Here is a 19,665-nt window from a genome sequence, read left to right on the forward strand (position 1 = left end):
TTCCTCACTTGAGGTATGATGGACTTCAAGTTAAATACCATCAATTGTCTCTCTCTAATGAGAGAGCAGCCCTATTGGCTGGGAAAATTATAGTGACACGCATATACACATGATGAGATGCAGCAAAAAGCTATAACTTTTCCAGCTCATGGTCTGATGTTGTGTCTTATCTTTAACAGGAAATAAGCGGAGGCCTGAGCTGTCAGCTGGGGAGGCAATAGCTTAGTGGTATTATTGCTAGATTGCTAATCCAGAGACCCACGTGATGTCCTGGGGACCCAGGTTCAAATCCTGCCACAGCAGATGGTGTAATGTAAAATCTGGAATTAGGAGTTTACTGATGACTATGAATCCATTGCTGATTGTTGAAAAGCCCTATCTGGTGGACTAATGCCTTTTAGGGAAGGAATCTGCCATCCTTACCTGTTCTGGCCTCAATGTGACTCTAGACCCGCTGCAATGTGGTTGACTCTTAATTGCCCTCTGGCCAATTAGGGATGGGCAATAAACGTCAGCCTAGTCAGTGACGCCCTCATCCAGTGAATGAATTTAAAACATGACCCAAGGAAGAAACACCAATTGACAAATTGGTACGTTCTAAATAGCTGGTCTTTCAGCAGTACTCGGTGAATCTATCCATTCCCCCTACTCCCCAATTCCCTACACAATGCAAGCTTCACAAGGAAGCCACTGACTGCAGTATATACAGCCAAACTGTTCACACCCCAACCTCAACTATTGTGGAGATGTCTGCCCTCTCCAATGACTACCTCATCTTTTAATATCAGGACTTTAATTATTTATTGATCTTTTGTTTTGCACTCTGACACGATCATACAGTTTTCTAGCATTTAATGCTAATGTTTTGCCAGAATTTTCTTTCATGTCATAAAGAGAAACACACCCATCCATATATATTCCCTCCTTTCTTCCTAACTCCAAACACCTAATACTTTCAAAGATTTAACTCAACCCTGGTATTTTTAATAGCGGTGTCTCACATAGGTTTCTGTTTTCCAGATGAGGTATTTTCATCTAGGCGTAAGTGACTACTGCAGATGCTGTAGATTAGTCAAAATTAGAGTGTTGCTGGAAAAGCACAACAGGTCAGACAGCATCCGAGGAGCAGGAAAATCCAGATTTTTTTCTTCTGCCTGGTATAAGGCATGCTGCTCTACGTTTACTATTCTCCCCATGTCTCTGTGGATTTCCACTGGGTGCTCCGGTTTCCTCCCACAGTCCAATGGTTTTAAGTGCATTGGCCGTGCTAAATTGCCCACAGTGTCCAGGGATTTGCAAGCTAGGTGCATTAGCCATGGGAAATGCAGGGTTACAGTGATAAGGTGGGGGTGTGGGTCTGGATGGGATGCTTTTTGGAGGGTTGGTGTGCAAACATTGGGCCGAATGGCCTGCTTCACACTGTAGAAATTCTACGATTCTACAATGACGCAGTCAGTAGTTGGAAGAACTTGTCATATTCAACCAGAACACATTTGCCAGTGATTTTAAAATGAGCTTCTTTTTGCAGATCTTTTCAGCTCTCGAATATTTTATAAAGGTGAAGTACAGTCAAGTGCTCAAACATGGGATGTAACCCCACAATATCCAGGATCATATCTTTCATTTTTCTGTATTTTTGATTATGGACTGAAATAGGAAAAGGGCTGTTGTAAAAACCAAGGGCAGAAGTCACTCAACATCTGGTTATTGTCCAACAGGTTTGTTTGAAACCACAAGCTTTCAGGGCTTCATCAGGTGCTACACAAAGGGGCAGCATTACAAAAGTTTGTGATTTCGAATAAATCTATTGGATTATAACCTGGTGTCATGTGACTTCTGTCCTTGTCCATCTCAGTCCAACATTGACACCTCCACCTCATGGCTACCTTAAGAATCCAAGGATTGTGGAATGGAATAGAACACCTTTTAATCAAGCACTGAACACTCATTCTGTTTGTTCAAGCAGTGGGGAGAGTCTAGTTAACGTGAGGCTAAAGGAAGGGGTGTATATGAATGGGGATTCAGATTAGATTCCCTACACTATGGAAACAGGCTTTTTGGCACAACAAGTTCACACCAACCCTCTGGAGAGTAACTTACCCAGACCCCTAAGCTATATTTACCCCCTGGCTAATGCACCTAACACTACAGGCAATTTAGCATGGCCAATTCACCTGACTATGGCAGGAAACTGGAGGACCCAGAGGAAACTCATGCAGATATGGGAAGAACGTGCAAACTCCACACAGTCACCTGAGTCCAGAATCGAACCCAGGTCCCTAGTGCTGCGAGGCAGCAGTGCTAACCACTGAACCACCGTGCCCCCCAGTAGTAAGTAGCTGATTGGTCTGGGGAATGGGGTGACCATTTTCAATGTCAACAGACAGTTATTTGCCAACAGCTATGTGATTGGCTCTCAGCTTTAGGGTGTGAATGTTTGGGCAAAAGCCATTGGACATCTGAAAAGGAAGGAGCTCTCCACTCTTCAGTAAAAATGAAAGCCTCAAGCCTAAAGAAAGCTGGGTTATTTCCCCTAGTCATTATCTGTTAACTGTGTCTCTTAACCAGTAGTCAGATAGTGAGGCCACACACAAACTGGAGAAACAGCACCTTATATTCCATCTCAGGAGCTTACAGCCCAATGGCCTCAATGTAGAGCTGACCAGTTTCTAATTCTCCCCATTCCCAACTTCATCCCATGTCCAGGCCTCCTCCCCACCTCTCTGACCTGAACTAATTTGTCCATCTTCCCACTCACCCATCTGCTCCACCCTTCCCACTACTGATCACAATAACCTTCTACCTGCATCCATCTATCACCACTCACCTAGCTTACCCCCAGCTGCACCTTTTCCCTCTGCTTATTTCTGAGCTCCCTTCCCCCTCCCCAGTCCTGATGAAGGGTTCTGACTGGAAACAAGGACTTTCCTGTTTCTCTGAAGCTGTATGACCTACTGTGTCTTTCCAGCTCCACATTTTATCGACTCTGACTTCCAGCATCTTCAGTCCTCATTATCTCTAAGTCAGATAGTTAAGAGTGAGCCAGTTGCTCTTTCCCCTTACGAGGAAGTGAAAGAACATGTTGAAGGAAGATTGAGAGGAGCAGCAGGTCTTGGTGGGTAGAAAAGATCATCTCAGTGAAACCCTGTGGTCAGGGACCATTCTTTCCAGTCTTTCCCTCCACCCATGGCACCATTTTGTTAGTGTCTGTCTGTATATGTGTTTAGGTAACATATGGGAAATGGGGTACAGTTTTAATGAATATGTCACCAGTTCATAATTTTTTCAATAGAATCTATTTACTTATAATTTTGTCTAGTTTCTCCTCCAACAAGTTAGACAACTCTGATCAGAATGTTATGAATGAATTTGCCCAGGTGTCCCATAATACCGAAGTGGTCAAATCAATATGACACAAGCTGCTACCAATGCAAAACAGTCCCAACTTTATTCAGAACAAAATTACAATAACTTTCAATACTTTCCATATTGTGTGTAATTCTATTTGGCCCCTTAAGGTTACAATACTTCCTGAGTCTCTTGTAGATTTACGCAGTCGCTCTCTCTCTCTCTGTAGTTCTGTCTCTGAGTCTGTGAAGCTGCTTTCTTCCTTGCTCTCTCTCTCTCTCTCTCTCTCCTGATGGTCAGCAGATCTCTGCCTCTTGCCATGCTGGTCTCCTCGGAAAGACCCTAGAAGATGCCAAGAGAGAGATGCACAGATGAACTCTGTTTTTATACCAGTTAGATGGTTTTCTGGAACTTTCCTTAGTTCTGGCCAATCTGGCAGATGCACTTAATCGTTTGAAACAATAATTTAGATGGTCTGCTATTGTTTGTGTCTTTGCGTAGCAGGACCCAGAGCCTTTCTGTCTGGGCCCTCCTTTGTTTAGTGGATACGTCACTGGGGGGTGTCTGTCCACGATAACTGTGGCCTTTTATATTACGTGAATGTCATTAACACCTGGCTGCTGTGCACTGTGTCTTGTTGTGATTTCAGTTTTACTTGGCCAACTTACCCAGCATTCCTTGCTGTTTGGCCAAGTTAGCAATCTATCTGGGCTTGATTTCCAACCCATTATCCCCAGTGAGGCATGTTAGCAGTTTCAGAGGCTGTTTTGAGGCATAAGAACTTTATTACTATATTTACTTGCATAATAATATATCTTGTGTATATGTCAACCCCAAAAGTTGGCTAAACAAAAAACCCAGATTCTTTCCATATCTCAATCACTGGCTGCTGAAGTCAAACTTGCCTTTCTAATTATATCAATATTTTAGCCTCCTGTTGATCCAGGGAAGGCGTTGGCCAAGTCAAATTATCACTAAACTTACAAATTCAGCTCCAATGCACCACATGGATACTTTATGGCTTCTTTTACACTCATAGCATTCTCAGCAGGAACAGCCTCTGTGATCAGCTGATGAAACATCATAAAGAGTTAAATATCCAGTAGAGGCAAAAAAGTAGCAAAAGAAACATTGATAGTTAGATTTAATTCCCTACAGGCCCTTCGTCCCTATTAGTCTATACCAACCCTCTGAAGAGTAACCCACCCAGACCCATTTCCTTCTGACTAATGCATCTGACACTATGGGCAATTCACCTAACTTGCACATCGGGAAGAAACTAGAGCACCCCCATGCAGACACAGGGAGAATGTGCAAACCCTACACAGACAGTCACCCAAGGCTGAGAACTGAACCTGAGACCCTGGTGCTGTGAGGCAGCAGTGCTAACCACTGAGCCACCAAGCTTTAGTGCTCAGATTAAACTACCATTTTAACTTTTAAACAGGACTATTTGGAACAGTAAGGGTGAGTTGCAAGTTTTAGTGACAGTGACAGAATTTTAGAGGATGGCTTTCAATCATTGAAAATATTACTGGTGTATAGGTTGACCCTTTTGACTGTACCACTGGTCTCAGAAATCCAGCTTCTACATAAGGATCTAGGTCATTCTGTCTGGTGTGCAACTTGCTGTCCTATGAGCAAGGAAATCCTGAATATTCTGAGAAGCCCTTGAATTTTAACAGTAAATTTAGGGTCATGTTTGCTGATAACTGGGCTAAGGTCATTTGAATGTTGCCTTGATCTGTTTATCACATTAAAAAAACTGCTAGAAATATGAAAGGCAAAAGGAATAGAGAAAGGAGTTAATGAGTTGTGATCAATCTGCAGAAAGCTTAATAAAATAAACTACTCAGTGATCTGAAAGATCATAAGTTAGTCCATGTTAAGGTGCTAATAGTTCTTTCCACTTGAGGGGAGCCCAAAATGGGTGGCCATAAATATAAGATAGTCACTCATAAATCCAGAGAAACATTTGTATCCAGCAAATGGAGAGAATGTGGAACTAGCTGCAAGAAGAATTAATAGGAAAGCTCTATAAATACATAAAGAGGAAAGAAATGAGAAACAGTTTTTTTTTCTTTCAATGGATGTCAGACTCATTGGCAAGGCCACAGCTGCTGGCTATTTCTAATTCCCCTCGATGGTTGTCATGTTAAAGATAATGGTGATCTTTAGATTGATCAACTCCATGGGTTTGTTTACCTAATACAAAAGCAAACACGTGACAAGTTATGAAGCAGATAGTGCAGCAAACCAACTGATTTCTGTGTGTGCAGCTTTGAAGACCAAAATAGAATCGCAGCCAGGCAGAGTCACACCATTGTGTACTCTTATAAAGGGCAAGGTCCACGTACAACATCCCATCCCCTTTCTAGAAGTAACCTTCACTGTTTGCAATAACAGGTGAGTTACAACATTTAAAAGACATTTGAACGGATGTGCGATTAGAAAAACTTTGGAATGATATGGGCCAAGAGCAGACAGTGGGGGCTAGTGTAGTTTGGAATTATGTTCGGCATGGACTGGTTGGACCTATTTCTGTGCTGTATGACTCTCTGACTCTATGAGTCCCTCTAACATATAGGTAGCTTCCGAAGATGTGGAGATCTCATGATGGAGGTGTTGTCAAGATTCTACTTCATGGATTGCATGTGCTGTTCCAGAATTTGCTTCTCCTGATGCACCACAGCCAATGTTTGTTCCAATAAACTATTAACTGAACTCACGTGCAGGCTATCATGTCGTTCTGATCTTCTCGGCATTTACTGTTTTGCTCCTCAAGGGCTTCTAGTTCATTTTGGAGCTTCTGGAGATGCACCCTGGATTCTTCTAATTCTATCAACATTTTAGCTTTTTGTTAATCTAGGGATGGTGATGACCTAGTGGTATTATCGCTGGATTATTAATCCATAAATTCAGTTAATGACCTAGGGCCCTGTGTTTAAATCCTGTCATGGCAGCCAGTGGGATTTGAATTTAATAAAAAAATCTGGAATTAATCCATTGCCAGTTGTTGGGAAAAACCCATCACTTGTGTCCTTTAGGGAAGGAACTGCCACCCTTACGTTGTTCGGCCGACATGTAATTCCAGACCCACAGCATGATTGACCCTGAACAGCCCTCTGGGATGAGCAATAAATGGTGGCCTAGCCAGTGATGCCTTCATCCTGTGAATGTTTTTTTAAAACACGGTTACCTTTTCTGTCATAACTTATCTTAAGAACTTTCCAGCATCTTCTTTTCATTTTCTTGGAAGTCTCAAACTCACCCACCAAATGCTTCACTAATGGCTTGGTCACCTCTTCCTCCTTATTACAGCATTTATTACTAAATAAACTGTCTCATGAGTGATCTGCAGCTCCTATTTGCTGTGCATCTTTACACGTTTGTGCAATTCTGGAATTTTCTCCTGCAGTGATTTGAAGTCAGGTCAAAGTGTCTGTAGCTTGAGTTTTTTGAGTATTTGTACTTTCCTGCCTTTTTCCCATGATCCTTACTGGTTAGAAATGTGCTTACCTCAGTCTTGAATGTGCTGAATAATCCAACTTCAAAAGCTTTCTGCAGTAAACATATCCAGATTCATCACCCTCTGACAAAAGAAATTCCTCCTCATCTCTGTCTGAAATGGGTGACTGATTCTGAAATATGCCCTCTGGTTCTAGATGTTCTCACCAGGAGAAAATGACCTTCCTGCATCTGCTCTGTCTAAGTCCTCTAAAACTCTTGTATACTCTAATAAGGTCACCTCTCAACTTCTAAATTCCAATACATACGAGTCCAGTTTATTCAACCTCTTGTCATAGGCTGTCCATCCATACTCTGAATCAGGCTAATGAATTTTCTCTGGACTGCTTCCAATCTCTCCTTAGATTATCCTAAGGGACTAAAAATGTTCAGAGCATTGCAGCCGTAGTCTATATTTATTGCAGCTGTAGTGTCCCTATATTTATATTTAATTCCCTTTAGGGCCAACATTTCATTTGGCTTCCTTATTGCCTTTGAAATTGGATGCTATCTTGTTTATGCACAAGGACCCCACATCCCTCTGTGTTGCAGCTTTCCCTATTTAAATAATATTCAGCATTTATTTCCCTTCCCTATTTCCTAGAAGACAGCCAAAAGTCAATCATATTACTGGTTGAATCTGAAGTAATGTGTAGGCCAGATAGGGTGAGCATGGCAGATTTCCTTTCATAAAAGATATTAGTGACCTTTGAGAACAATTGACAATGGTCATCATTAGACTAGCTTTCAACTCCAGATTTTTTCAAAAATTGAATTCATGTTGGGATTCAACCTCATATTCCCAGAACACTAACCTGGTCCAGAGACATTATCACTATGTCACCACCTCCCCTGAGGCTACACTGTTCAATCCCCAATACCATGGATTCTTGTCTTATTAAATTACCTAATGTGTGGTATCTTACTGAATGCCTTTTGCAAATCAAAATATATTACATCGACTGCTAACTCTTTATTTATTCTTCTTGTTATTTCCTCAAATGTCTGTATTAAATTTGTCAGGCACGATTTCCCCTTCATAAAACCTTAGTTAATTCTGATTGATTATATTATGCGCTTCCAAATACTCTGTTATTACATCCTTTTTGATAGACTCCAGCATTTCCCAATGACAGATGTTAAGCTAACTGGCCTACCCTATCTTTTGTCTCTCCCCCCTTTTTTGAATAAGGATGTCACATTAGTAGTATTCCAATTCTCTACAATCTAAGGATTCTTGGAAGATTACTACCAGTATATCTATTATTTCTGTAGCTTCTTTAAAAGTCTTAGGATGAAACCCATCAGATCCAAAGACTTTGGGGCGTTTAGAAAAATACTTTGTTCTTTAGTGACAGTTATTGAGGTTATTTCCTTCACCTGTTCCACCTCACCATTTCTCCGCCTGAGCCCCTTGATTATGAAGTATTTTTATTACGCTACAAGCACCCTCGACTATGAAGACTGAGGCAAAGTATTTTGGTGACTCCTCTGCCTTTCCCTCATTCCTCATTATTATTTCCTCAGTCATGTCTCTTCAAGGCCTATGGTAACTGTTGCCTCTCTCTATTTTAAGAAGCTCTGACTGTCTGTTTTTATGTTACATCAGGTTTTGGGCATAGGCTATTTTCTGCCTTTTTTGATTATTATATGTTGGCTTTTTAAACCTTCTCAATTATTTGATTTGCCACGAACCTTTGTTACATCATATCTTGTTTTCTTTTAAGTCAATACTGTTCCTAACTTCCCTGGTTGTCCATAGTCAGTTTAGATTAGAGTGGTGCTGGAAAAGCACAGCAGGTCAGGCAACATCCGAGGAGCAGGAAAACGATGTTTCGGGCAAAAGCCCTTCATCAGAAATGCTCATTCCTGATGAAGGGCTTTTGCCTGAAAAGTCCATTTTCCTGCTCCTGGGGTGCTGCCTGAACTGCTGTGCTTTTCCAGCACCACTCTAATCTAGATTCTGATTTCCAGCATCTGCAGTCCTCACTTTTGCATAGTCAGTTTAGCCCAGCCCCAGAACCTTTTTCCTCACTGGGATATATCTTTGCTGGATACATCTGCTGTCATTTAACAATCATCTTTTCTTGCAAACCCCTTTCCCAGACTACACCAACAGTACTGCCCTCATTTCCATGTAATTACCCCAAATTGAGTTTAGTTGTTTCAAATTGTTTTATGCTCAAGCACAGTTGTTTCCTGCGCAAGTTTCTCATTCTTCAACAGAATGTTAAATTCAACGCTGTTATGATCATTGTTGCCTAGCGGATCTTTTATTCTGGGATCATTTATTCAACCTGACTCATTACCAAATCCAAAATAGCCTCATTACTGGTTGGATCCACAAATACTTTGCACATAGACTGCAGCAGTTCAAGAAGGCAATTTACCAATTCTTTCTCTAAGGCAATCAGGGCAGTAAATATCGGCCCAGCTAGCGGCACCCACATCCTACAAGTGAATAATAAAAAACAAAATTTTTCTAGGAATATATTCCAGATGGTCTCCATGAATTCTTCCATTTTCCTGCTCCTGGGGTGCTGCCGGAACTGCTGTGCTTTTCTGCCAATTTGACTTCCCCAATTTCTGTGAAGAATAAAGTCACCCATGATTAATGTATGACTTTTTATACATGTTCTCATTGGTTTCTAATTTATATGTCCTACAGAACAGTTACAGTTAGGAAATCTGTAGACTTCTCTCAACACTGCTTTCTTCCTCTGTTATTTCTTGCCTCCATCCATGTTTTAAAGTGAAAGACTTCGACAGGAAAACCATTTTTTACCCAAGGGGTATTAGGGGAATACATTGCCTGGGAGAGTAGTTGAAGTACATATCTCAAAATGTACTTGGATGAGCACTTGAAGTATCATAACATTCAAGGCTATGGACCTAGTGGTGGAAAGGGGTACAAGGGTAAATCTAGTGTATTTTTGGCAGTGTAAATTCAATGGGCCAAAGGACCTCTTCTGAACTGTATAATTTTGTAGATTCTACATTAACTGATCCAAGATCACTTCTTGCTCACATCAACTCATCTCAGACAAGCAGATCCACTTCACCACCCCTTCCAATTTTCAATCCCCAGCTTTCATACCTTTGAAACCATGTCTTCATAATGGTTATAAGATCATTCCAATAAACCTCTGTTTGTGCCATAATTTCATGTATTTTTCCCAAATTCAAGAAGGTCATTAATTTTGCATCATTATCTCTTGTTCCTATCTGTCCCTCTTTACTTTTTGTTTAATGTTGACGTACTCTTCTCCTTCCTGTCCCACTCTGTGTACCATTGCTAAGATAACCGCTCTGTAATGTAACCATGTTCATATCCTTCTGATTTGCAATTCAATATTTCCCTGTTTCCAAACAGTCCTGCCCTCTAATTTATTAAGAGTTGTTGAGGTGTATTCCCTGGAAATTAGAAGGGTAATTTAAGCTCTCCAACTCCAATGGTTTGCCAGGCCAAGACCCTTTTTTTTGTATTCACTCCAGGGATGTAGACATCGCTGGCTGGTCAACATTCATTGTCCATCCCAACTTGTTCTTGAAATGCTGTAGTCCACATGCTATACATTGAACCACAATACTGTTAGGGAGGGAATTGGGCCTCTTTGTCCTGGATGGTGTCAAGTTTCTTGAATTTTGTTGGGGCTGCACCCATCCAGGTAAGTGGGGAGTATTCCATCTCACTCCTGACTTGTGCCTTTTAGGACAGGTTTCGGGAGTCAGGAGGTGCAGTATTCCTAGCCTCTGACCTGCTCTTGTAGTCACTGAATTTATGTAACAATTCCACTTCAGTTTCTGATCAATGGTAACCCCGAGGATGTTAATAGTGGCGTAAGGCATGATGGTATTGCCACTGAATATAAAGAGGTGAGGTTAAATTGTCTCATTGGAGATGGTCATTGCCTGGCATTTGTGTGGTGTGGAGTTAGTTGAAAGAAAAAAGCAGTGGAGTTAGTTGAAAAACTTTAGGTTCTGGAAATTCTGCAATGTTCTTCACCCACTGAGAACAGGACACATTAATTTCAATTGCTGGGGGCTCTCCTTCATTTCAGTAAGTTTGGTTTCCTGATGATGTCAATTAGAAATACTCCCAATCCTATTAACACCTTGGAACATTGTCTGATTTTGCATCTTCAAGTTGCACCAAGCCTCCTGTAACACCAAACATTAACCATCACGGCCAAATGAAATACAAGATTAGCAATACTACTATTATTATGAGAGACTTTCCTAATCTAAGATGGTACCAGAGTAGGGCTGTACTGCCACAGCTCATCCACTCCAACTGTTTCTTTTATTTCTCTCCTTTTTTGTGTGCTTTATTTCCCTTTCTTGTTCTTGCCTATTGGGTAATATTGACAATGCCCTGACTTCAGCATGAGCTTGGACTCCCAGCCTCAGCAATCTCTCAGCCCAGCGTGGTGATCTCTCAGCAGATCAATATGGCGGTCTCCTGGCCCAGCATGATGGTCTCTCAACCCGGCATAGCCTCAGCGATGACGCCTTGTATTGACTGGACACTAGATGCCGTAGTAGACTGGATTGAAAGGACTGTCATTCTTAACTTTATATTTCTTTTTTTTAATTTATTCCCATGGTCTATAATGCTAGACTTCTGATTTCCTTTATTTTTCTCTTTTTTTTTCAAAATATTTGCACTTAAGAATCTGTACCTAGCTCTCTTTGTACATAAGATGGCAGCGTAAGTGGTGACTTGTAAACACTTCAGTGTACTCATGTGAGTACATGTGACAATAAAGCTAATTCAAAAAAATTCATTCTTTGTTCCATTTCTTTTCATTATTTTAGAAGTCAGACTTGAATCCACTACGCAGCGTAGCCTCTCTTTTCTTATTTATTACTCTATTTTGCCTCTCTCCAGGGACAAAGGACCAATCTCATTTTTAAACGCTTGTAAACTGTAAGAGTGATGAACTTTTAAAAAGTAATCCTTCTTTTAGGAAATTTATGTAGGTACGATTTGATCCCCAGTGAGTGCTCCGAAAATTATGTCACCGCTGACTATTTTGAACAGTGCTCAGTTGACAACATCTTTTGTCTTGGAGTCAGGTGTGCCAGGTGATCACGCCGCACTTCATACACTTATGTACAAATTCTAAGCTTCAGTGTAGTCATGAGGAAGTGTAAGAATTGCAAAACCTGCGCCCACACCTCTCCACAGCCCCCCACCTCCCCCTCCCCCACCCCCCCAGCTCCATCCAAACTGCCAAAGGAGCCTTCCACATTTATCTGCTCTTCCACACACATCATTTACCGTATCTGTAGCTCCCGATGTGGTCTCCTCTACACCGGGGAGAGAGGACGCCTACTTGCGGAATGCTTCAGAGAACAGCTCCGGGACACACACATGAAACAACCCCACTGTCCTGTGGCCAGACACTTTAACTCCCTCACCCACTCCCCTAAAGACTTGCAGGTCCCCCACCTTATCCCAAATCCAACTTTCCAACTCGGCACTGCTCTCTTGACCTGTTCTACCTGTCCATCTGCCTTCCCGCCTATCTGCTCCACCCTCTGCTCTGACCTATCACCTTCATCCCTACCTTCATCTACCTATTGCATTTTCAGCTACAATTCTCCTGCTCCTTGGATTGTGCCTGACCTGCTGTGCTTTTCTAAACACCACACTCTTGTCTCTGATTTCCAGCACCTGCAGTCCTCACTGTCTCCCCGTGCTGCCTGGCTACCCTTTCCACCTTTCACTATGCTGATGTGATGGACAGGCTTAAGTGTTCTCACAATCCCTTGAGCAGTGCTGTTGGCAGCTCCTTTACCCTAGTAGGGTCATCAATATGGCAGGGTCAGGGGGAGCTGCCAGTCCAAGTGCAGGTGAAAACAGTTCTCAACAACAGAAAAGACTGTGCATCTCATTGGGTAGAAAGGTGGGAGAAAGCTGGCAATTTCAGTTATCATGTATGATGGATTGGTGATAGGGACACAGCTGTGGACTTGAGAGTGTCTCACCAAGAATGTGTACACATGCAACAAACTGAAGAAGATGGGTGACAGAGAGGGATATCTCTGCGCAACGGTACCTGTGACTGAGTAGCCTTCTTCAGAATATTCTCTACTCTAACCAAGTATTGAAGGGTCCAGAAAGGATATCCTGTCCCACAGGCTGGGCTGGGCCTGGCGAAAGAAAGGAAACTAACATGACCAGAGGTTGCTGTCCATCAACTGAGATGTTAGATCTGCCTGTCCTCTCAGTGAATGTAAAAGACCCATTTCGCAAAGGTAGCTCACCATGCATGTTGCGGTTTGTGGAAGTTTGGTGCACACAAGTTGGCAGCCACATTTCCTACATTATCCCAGTGGCTGCTCTTCTGTGTTAATCAGGTGTAAAGCACTTTGAGACATACTGAATCGCACTGTATTAAATACAAGCCTTTCTTCTTTGCAAACTTCCTTGGATGAAAACCTTCTGTTTAACATTCCTCCCTTCTATAAACTTATGCCACCCGCACCCTCATCCCACCCTGGTATTTTAAGACTTCAGTATTTAAGTTCTACCACAGCAACACAGGTCTCCTCTGCCATACAATGCACTTTTCTCCAAATGTTCTCTTTTCATGAAAGCGACAGGGTCAGAACACTGTTGCCTTGGTTATCCAGCTACAATTCATTCTAAATAATATTTTTCTTAAGGATTGTCTCCAATAAATTCATTTTCTCTGCTTCTATCAAAGACCTTGAAGTTTCCTTGTTAACATTATTCTTCTCCATTACATAATTTCTATGGAATAAGAATTAAAATGAGGGACAAATGCTGAAGAAAAGAACCATTGCACTGTGGTTCTTCTATGCATTCAGACTAACTCACAGATGCATACAAGAAAGCATTGAATTTCTCCACCCACACTCAATAGCAGCAGCGTGGACCATGTAGTTCACCAAGGTTTTCTTTAGATTGCACCTTCCAAACCTTCAAAGGGCAAGGACGCTGTCTATACGGACTTCAGCAAAGCGTTTGACAAGGTAGACTTGGTAGACTGGATGGTATTTAGAGCACATGGGATGCAGGGGGAACCAGTCAATTGGATACAACATTGGCTTGAAGGTAGAATAGAGGGTTGCTTTTCAGACTGAAGGCCTGTGACCAGTGGTGTGTCACAAGGACGGTACTGGGTCCACTGTTTTTTGTCATTTATATAAATGATTTGGACGTGAATATAGGATGCATGGTCAATAAGCTTGCAAATGACACCAAAATAGGTGGTGCATTGCAAAGTGAAGAAGGTTATCTCAGAGTACAATGGGGCCTGGCTGAGATGGATCATTTGGCAGAGGAATGGCAGATGGAGTTTAATTTAGAGAAATGTGAGGTGCTACATTCTGATAAGATAAATCAAGACAGGGTTTACATGGTGAATGGTAAGTATCTGGGAAGTGTTCCCAAACAAAGAGACCTAGAGGTGCAGGTACATAGTTTCTTGAAAGTGGAGTTGTATGTAGACAACGTGGTGAAGAAGGCATTTGGCATGCTTTCCTTCATTGTTCAGAACATTGAGTACAGGAGTTGGGATGTTATGTTGTGGCTATACAGGACATTGGTTGGTCCACTTTTAGAATATTGTGTTATCTCCCTGCTAAACTTGAGAAGGTGCAGAAATAATTTACAAGGATGATGCCAGAACTGCAGGGTTTGATCTATAAGGACAGGCAGGATAGGCTGGGCTTTTCTCCCTGGAGCTTTGGAGACTGAGGGGTGACCATATAGATGATTATAAAATCATGAGGGGCATGGATAGAGTGAATAGCCAAGGTCTTTTTTCCCAGCTTGGGGCAGTGAAAAACTAGAGGGCATAGGTTTAAGATGAGAGGGAAAAGCTTTAAAAGGGACCAAAGAGGTAACGTTTTCACCCAGAGGGTGGTGCGGGTATGGAATGAGCTGCCAGAGGAAGTGGTGGAGGCTAGTACAATTACAATATTTAAAAGGCATCTGGATGGGTATATAAATAAGAAGGGTTTAGAGGGATATGAGCCAAATGCTGGCAAATGGGACTAGGTCAGTTGGGATGTCTGGTCAGTGCAGACAAGTTGGACTGAAGAGTCTGTTTCCGTATTGTATGACTCTATGACATCTAGTGACTGGTCACTGTAAAGTTATGCTTCAAAGTCATGGGAACCAAAGGTGAGAGGTGGAGCATTTTTGTCACAGGGAATTGTCACAGTCTGGAATACATGCCTGAGAGGATGGTGGAAGCATTTCCTGAAGGGTTTTAAAAAATGCAGGGCTTTCGGGAAAGGGCAGAAGGATGGAGATAGTTAGATAGTTTGCCTTGAATTCAAGGAGTTAAGAGTCCATTTGTTCCAGCCAACTGTAGACTCTTGGAACTAACAGCAGCCAAAGCCAAGGAAGGATTGATGAAAATGAAGTTTGCCTTCTATGCTTTGAATTCAATATCAGATCCTGCAGAAAGAGGTCTTTGCTGTCTTTTTGAAAGCAAAAACAAAACTGTTGGTCTCTACCTTAAGTGCTCTTTCTGTCGCTCTAGTGGAACATACATTTGTAGAATCATACTTAGAATTATAGTACCATGGCCATATGGTGAATTGAGTCCACACCAAGAAAAAAGCTACTTTCAGTCCACACAAGTCTCACTTTTCAGCACTTGGTCCATAGCCTTGAGCGTTATGAATCGGTAAGTGCTCATCCAGTACTTTTTAAAGGTTGTGAGGTTTCCTGCCTCAACTACCCTCCCAGGCAGTGTGTGACAGATTCCCACCATTCTTTGAATGAAACTTCTTCTGTTTAAATCCTATTTAAGCCACCTGTCTTCCACCTTAACATTATGCCCCCTCAACATTAACACTTCAACTGAGGGGAACAGCTGCTTCCTATCCATCTGGCCCATGTCCCTCATGACCTGATATATCTCACTAAGGTCCTCCACCCTCCCCCCTCAGCCTTTCTCAACTCAAAGGGATGACTGAGTGGTGGAACAGAGTTGAGTGAATGAACGCAGAGTCTCCTGTTCAAATCACCAACCTCCCCTATTCTCTACAATGTTATAATTCCACCTGTCTAAAAGCACTCTGTTAAAAAGACACTTCTCAGATTGTATGTGACTTAAAACTCTGAGGAACTTGTTAAATCCATTAGCTGCAACTTCTTCAGTGATGCTAATTGCTGAGTGAATCCTCTCAATGTTTCAGCTACATTTAAAGGCAATGAGCAGTTTACTTCCTTCTCCGACATCTCTTCTTTCATGATCCGACATCATTAGCAAAACATTAACAGGTTTTTTTTGCCATGTGTGGGATCTTGCTGTGCCCAAATGGTTCCCAAGTCACACATTGAAACTTCTTGAAGCGTGATTAAGGCTCTATAAAAATATAAGTCCATTCTTTCTTCATTTCTCTCTGAGGTCATATGTTTTCAACATTAATGCTATTAAATCATTTAGAGACATTCTAAATTTAATATTCAAATATTTTATAATACTTTGTTACTTGGTTTGCATGTATTTGGGCACTGTTATTATCACCATGAATCCATTAGCACATCTCTGGTCCTAATTAACAGCTATTATAAAATCCAAAATGGGTATTACTCCTCTCTATAAATCAATCTCCAATTTTACACTTGATTAGCAATGTTATGTAAATGCACTCAAGAGCAGAGTTTCCTCTTGCTTTGCAGGCTTGAATGGAAAATGGAGACAAATACAATTCTGTTGCAGCAAAGGATCACAAATAAAAATAAACAACTTTTCACCAAGAAATTGACATGCTGGCAGCCAGATTCAATGGGACACAGACAGACAAACCCATTTAAGCTGGACATAGTTCAGAGTCATCATCTGGGAGAAAATTAATAAGGAAATGAAGATGATCACTGAATTCCTGTCAACATACCTTTTATTTCACATTGTACTTTCACTCATTGTTCTGCAACTATGACCCTTAGTCATATTTATTACACCCTCAAAGTTATCCTAACTTAAATACATGCGTTCCATCACCTCAACTGGATCATTCTTCACATATGACTCCACCTCTTAACACCTGGAGCAGAACCCATTACTTACTTCTGGATTGCTCCTGGTTCTACGAGCTAGTGAGGGTAGGAATAGGAGGATAGAGCAGATGAATGCGTGGCTGAGGAGCTGGTGCGGGGAGAAGGGTTCACATTTCTGGATCATTGCGATCTAAGTGACCTAAACCAGGGCGGATTGCACCTGAATTGGAAGGGGAGTAATATACTGGCAGGGAGATTTGCTAGAGCTGATCGGGGGGATTTAGACTGGTCCAGTTAAGGGGTGGGGGGGGGGAGGTGGTGTGGGCCCCGGGGAAATAATGAGGAAAGAGATTAATCTGAGGCTGGTACAGTTGGAAAAATAAGCAAGTCAAACAGTCAGGTAACGCAGGAAGAAAACAGAAAACAAGGTAGAACTGAAAAATTAAACTGCATTTATTTCAATGCAAGTGACCGAACAGGGAAGAGAGATGAACTCAGGGCATGGTTGGAACTTGGGACTGGGATATCATAGCAATTACAGAGATGTGGCTTAGCGATGGACAGGACTGGCAGCTTAATGTTCCAGGGTACAAATGTTATTGGAAGGATAAAAAGGGGGAGAAGAGAGTTGGGGAATGACATTTTTGATAAGGGATAGTATTATGTGTTCCCAGGAATACATTCAGGGAAATTATTTGGGTGGAACTGAAAAATAAGAAAGGGATGATCACTTTATTGGGATTGTAGTATAGAACTCACCCCCCCCCCCCCCCCCCCCCCCCCCGCTCCCCCGACCCCCCAATAGTCAGCAGAAAATTGAGAAACAAATTTGTAAGGAAATCTCAGTTATCTGTAAGAATAACAGGGTGGTTATAGGAGGGGATTTTAACTTTCCAGACATAGACTGGGACTGCCATAATGTTAAGGGTTTAGATGGAGAGAAATTTGTTAAGTGTATACAAGAAAATTCTCTGATTCAGTATGTGGATGTACCTACTAGAGACGGTGCAAAACTTGACCTAGTCTTTGGAAATAAGGCCAAGCAGGTGGACTGAGGTTTCAGTTAGGGGAGTACTTTGGGGCCAGCAACCATAATTTTATTAGTTTTAAAATAGAGATGGAAAAGGATAGACAAGATCTAAAAGTTGAACGTCGAATTTGGAGGAAGGCCAAGCTTGACAGTATTAAGCAAGAACTTTCAAAAGTTGGTTGGGCACAGATGTTTGCAGTTAAAGTGATGGCTAAAAGATGGGAAACCTTCAGAAACGAGATAACTAGAATTCAGAGATTGTTCCTCTTAGGGTAAAAGGAAAGGCTGGTAGGTGTAGGGAATGCTGGATGACTAGAGGATTTGAGATTTTGGCTAAGAAAAAGAAGGAAGCATATGTCAGGTATAGACAGCAGAGATCAAATGAATCTTCAGAAGAGTATAAAGGCAATATGAATATACTTAGGAGAGAAATCAGGAGGGCAAAGAGGGGACATGAGATAGCTTTGGCAAATAGAGTTAAGGAGAATCCAAAGGGTATTTAACCAATGCATTAAGAACAAAAGGGCGACTAGGGAGAGAATAGGGCCCCCAAAGATCAGCAAGGCAACCTATGTGTGGAACCTTAGGAGATGGGGAGATACTAAACGAGTATTTTGCATTGGAAGATATAGAATGTGGGGAAATAGATGGTGACAGCTTGAAAAATGTCAATAATACAGAGGAGGAGGTGCTGGATGTCTTAAAATGCATAAAAATAGATAAATTCCCAGGACCTGATCAGGTGTACCCTGGAACATTGTAGGAAGCTGGGAAGTGATTGTTGGGCCCCTTGCTGAGATATTTGAATCATCAGCAGTCACAGGTGAGGAGCTAGAAGATCGGAGGTTGGCTAAGGTGGAATGATTATTTAAGAAAGGTGTAATGAAAAGCCAGAGAACTACAGACCAGTGAGCCTGACATTAGTGGTGGGCAAGTTGTTGGAGGGAGTCCTGAGGGACAGAATTTACATGTATTTGGAAGGGCAGGGACTGATTAAACATAGTCAGCATGGCTTTGTGCGTGGGAAATCATGTTGCACTAACTTGATTGAGTTTTTTGAAGAAGTAACAAAGAGGATTGATGAGGGCAGAGTGGTGGAGGTGATCTATATGGACTTAAATAAGGCGTTCGACAAGATTCCTCATGGTAGACTGGTTAGCAAGGTTAGATCACATGGAATACAAGGAGAGCTAGCTATTTGGATACAGAACTGGCTCAAAGGTAGGAGACAGAGGATGGTGATGGAAAGTTGCTTTTCAGATTGAGGCCAGTGGCCGGTGTTGTGCCACAAGGATCAGTGCTGGGTCCAGTGCTTTTCATCATTTACATAAATGATTTAGATATGAAAATAGGAGGTATATTTCATAAGTTTGCTGATAATACCAAAATTGGAGATGTTTTGGACAGTGAAGAGGGTTACCTCAGATTACAAGTGATCTTGATCAGATGGACCAATGGGCTGAGGAGTGGCAGATGGAGTTTAATTTAAATAAATGTGAGGTGCTGCATTTTGGAAAGGCACATCAGGGCAGGACTTATACACTTAACGGGAAGGTTCTGGGGAGTGTTGCTGAGCAAAAGACCTTAGAGAGCAGGTTCATTGTTCCTTGAAAGTGGAGTCGCAGGTAGATAGGATAGTGAAGAAGGTGTTTGATGTGCTTTCCTTTAATGGTCAAAGTATTGAGAATAGAAGTTGGGAGGTCATGTTGCTGCTGTACAGGATAGTGGTTAGATCACTTTTAGAACATTGTGTGCAGGCCTGGAAGGATGCTGTGAAATGTCAAAGAAT

Source organism: Chiloscyllium plagiosum, unplaced genomic scaffold (assembly GCF_037043375.1).
Source record: "Chiloscyllium plagiosum isolate Xiang-an unplaced genomic scaffold, Cpla_swu_hap1 HiC_scaffold_1, whole genome shotgun sequence".
Taxonomy (NCBI): domain Eukaryota; kingdom Metazoa; phylum Chordata; class Chondrichthyes; order Orectolobiformes; family Hemiscylliidae; genus Chiloscyllium; species Chiloscyllium plagiosum.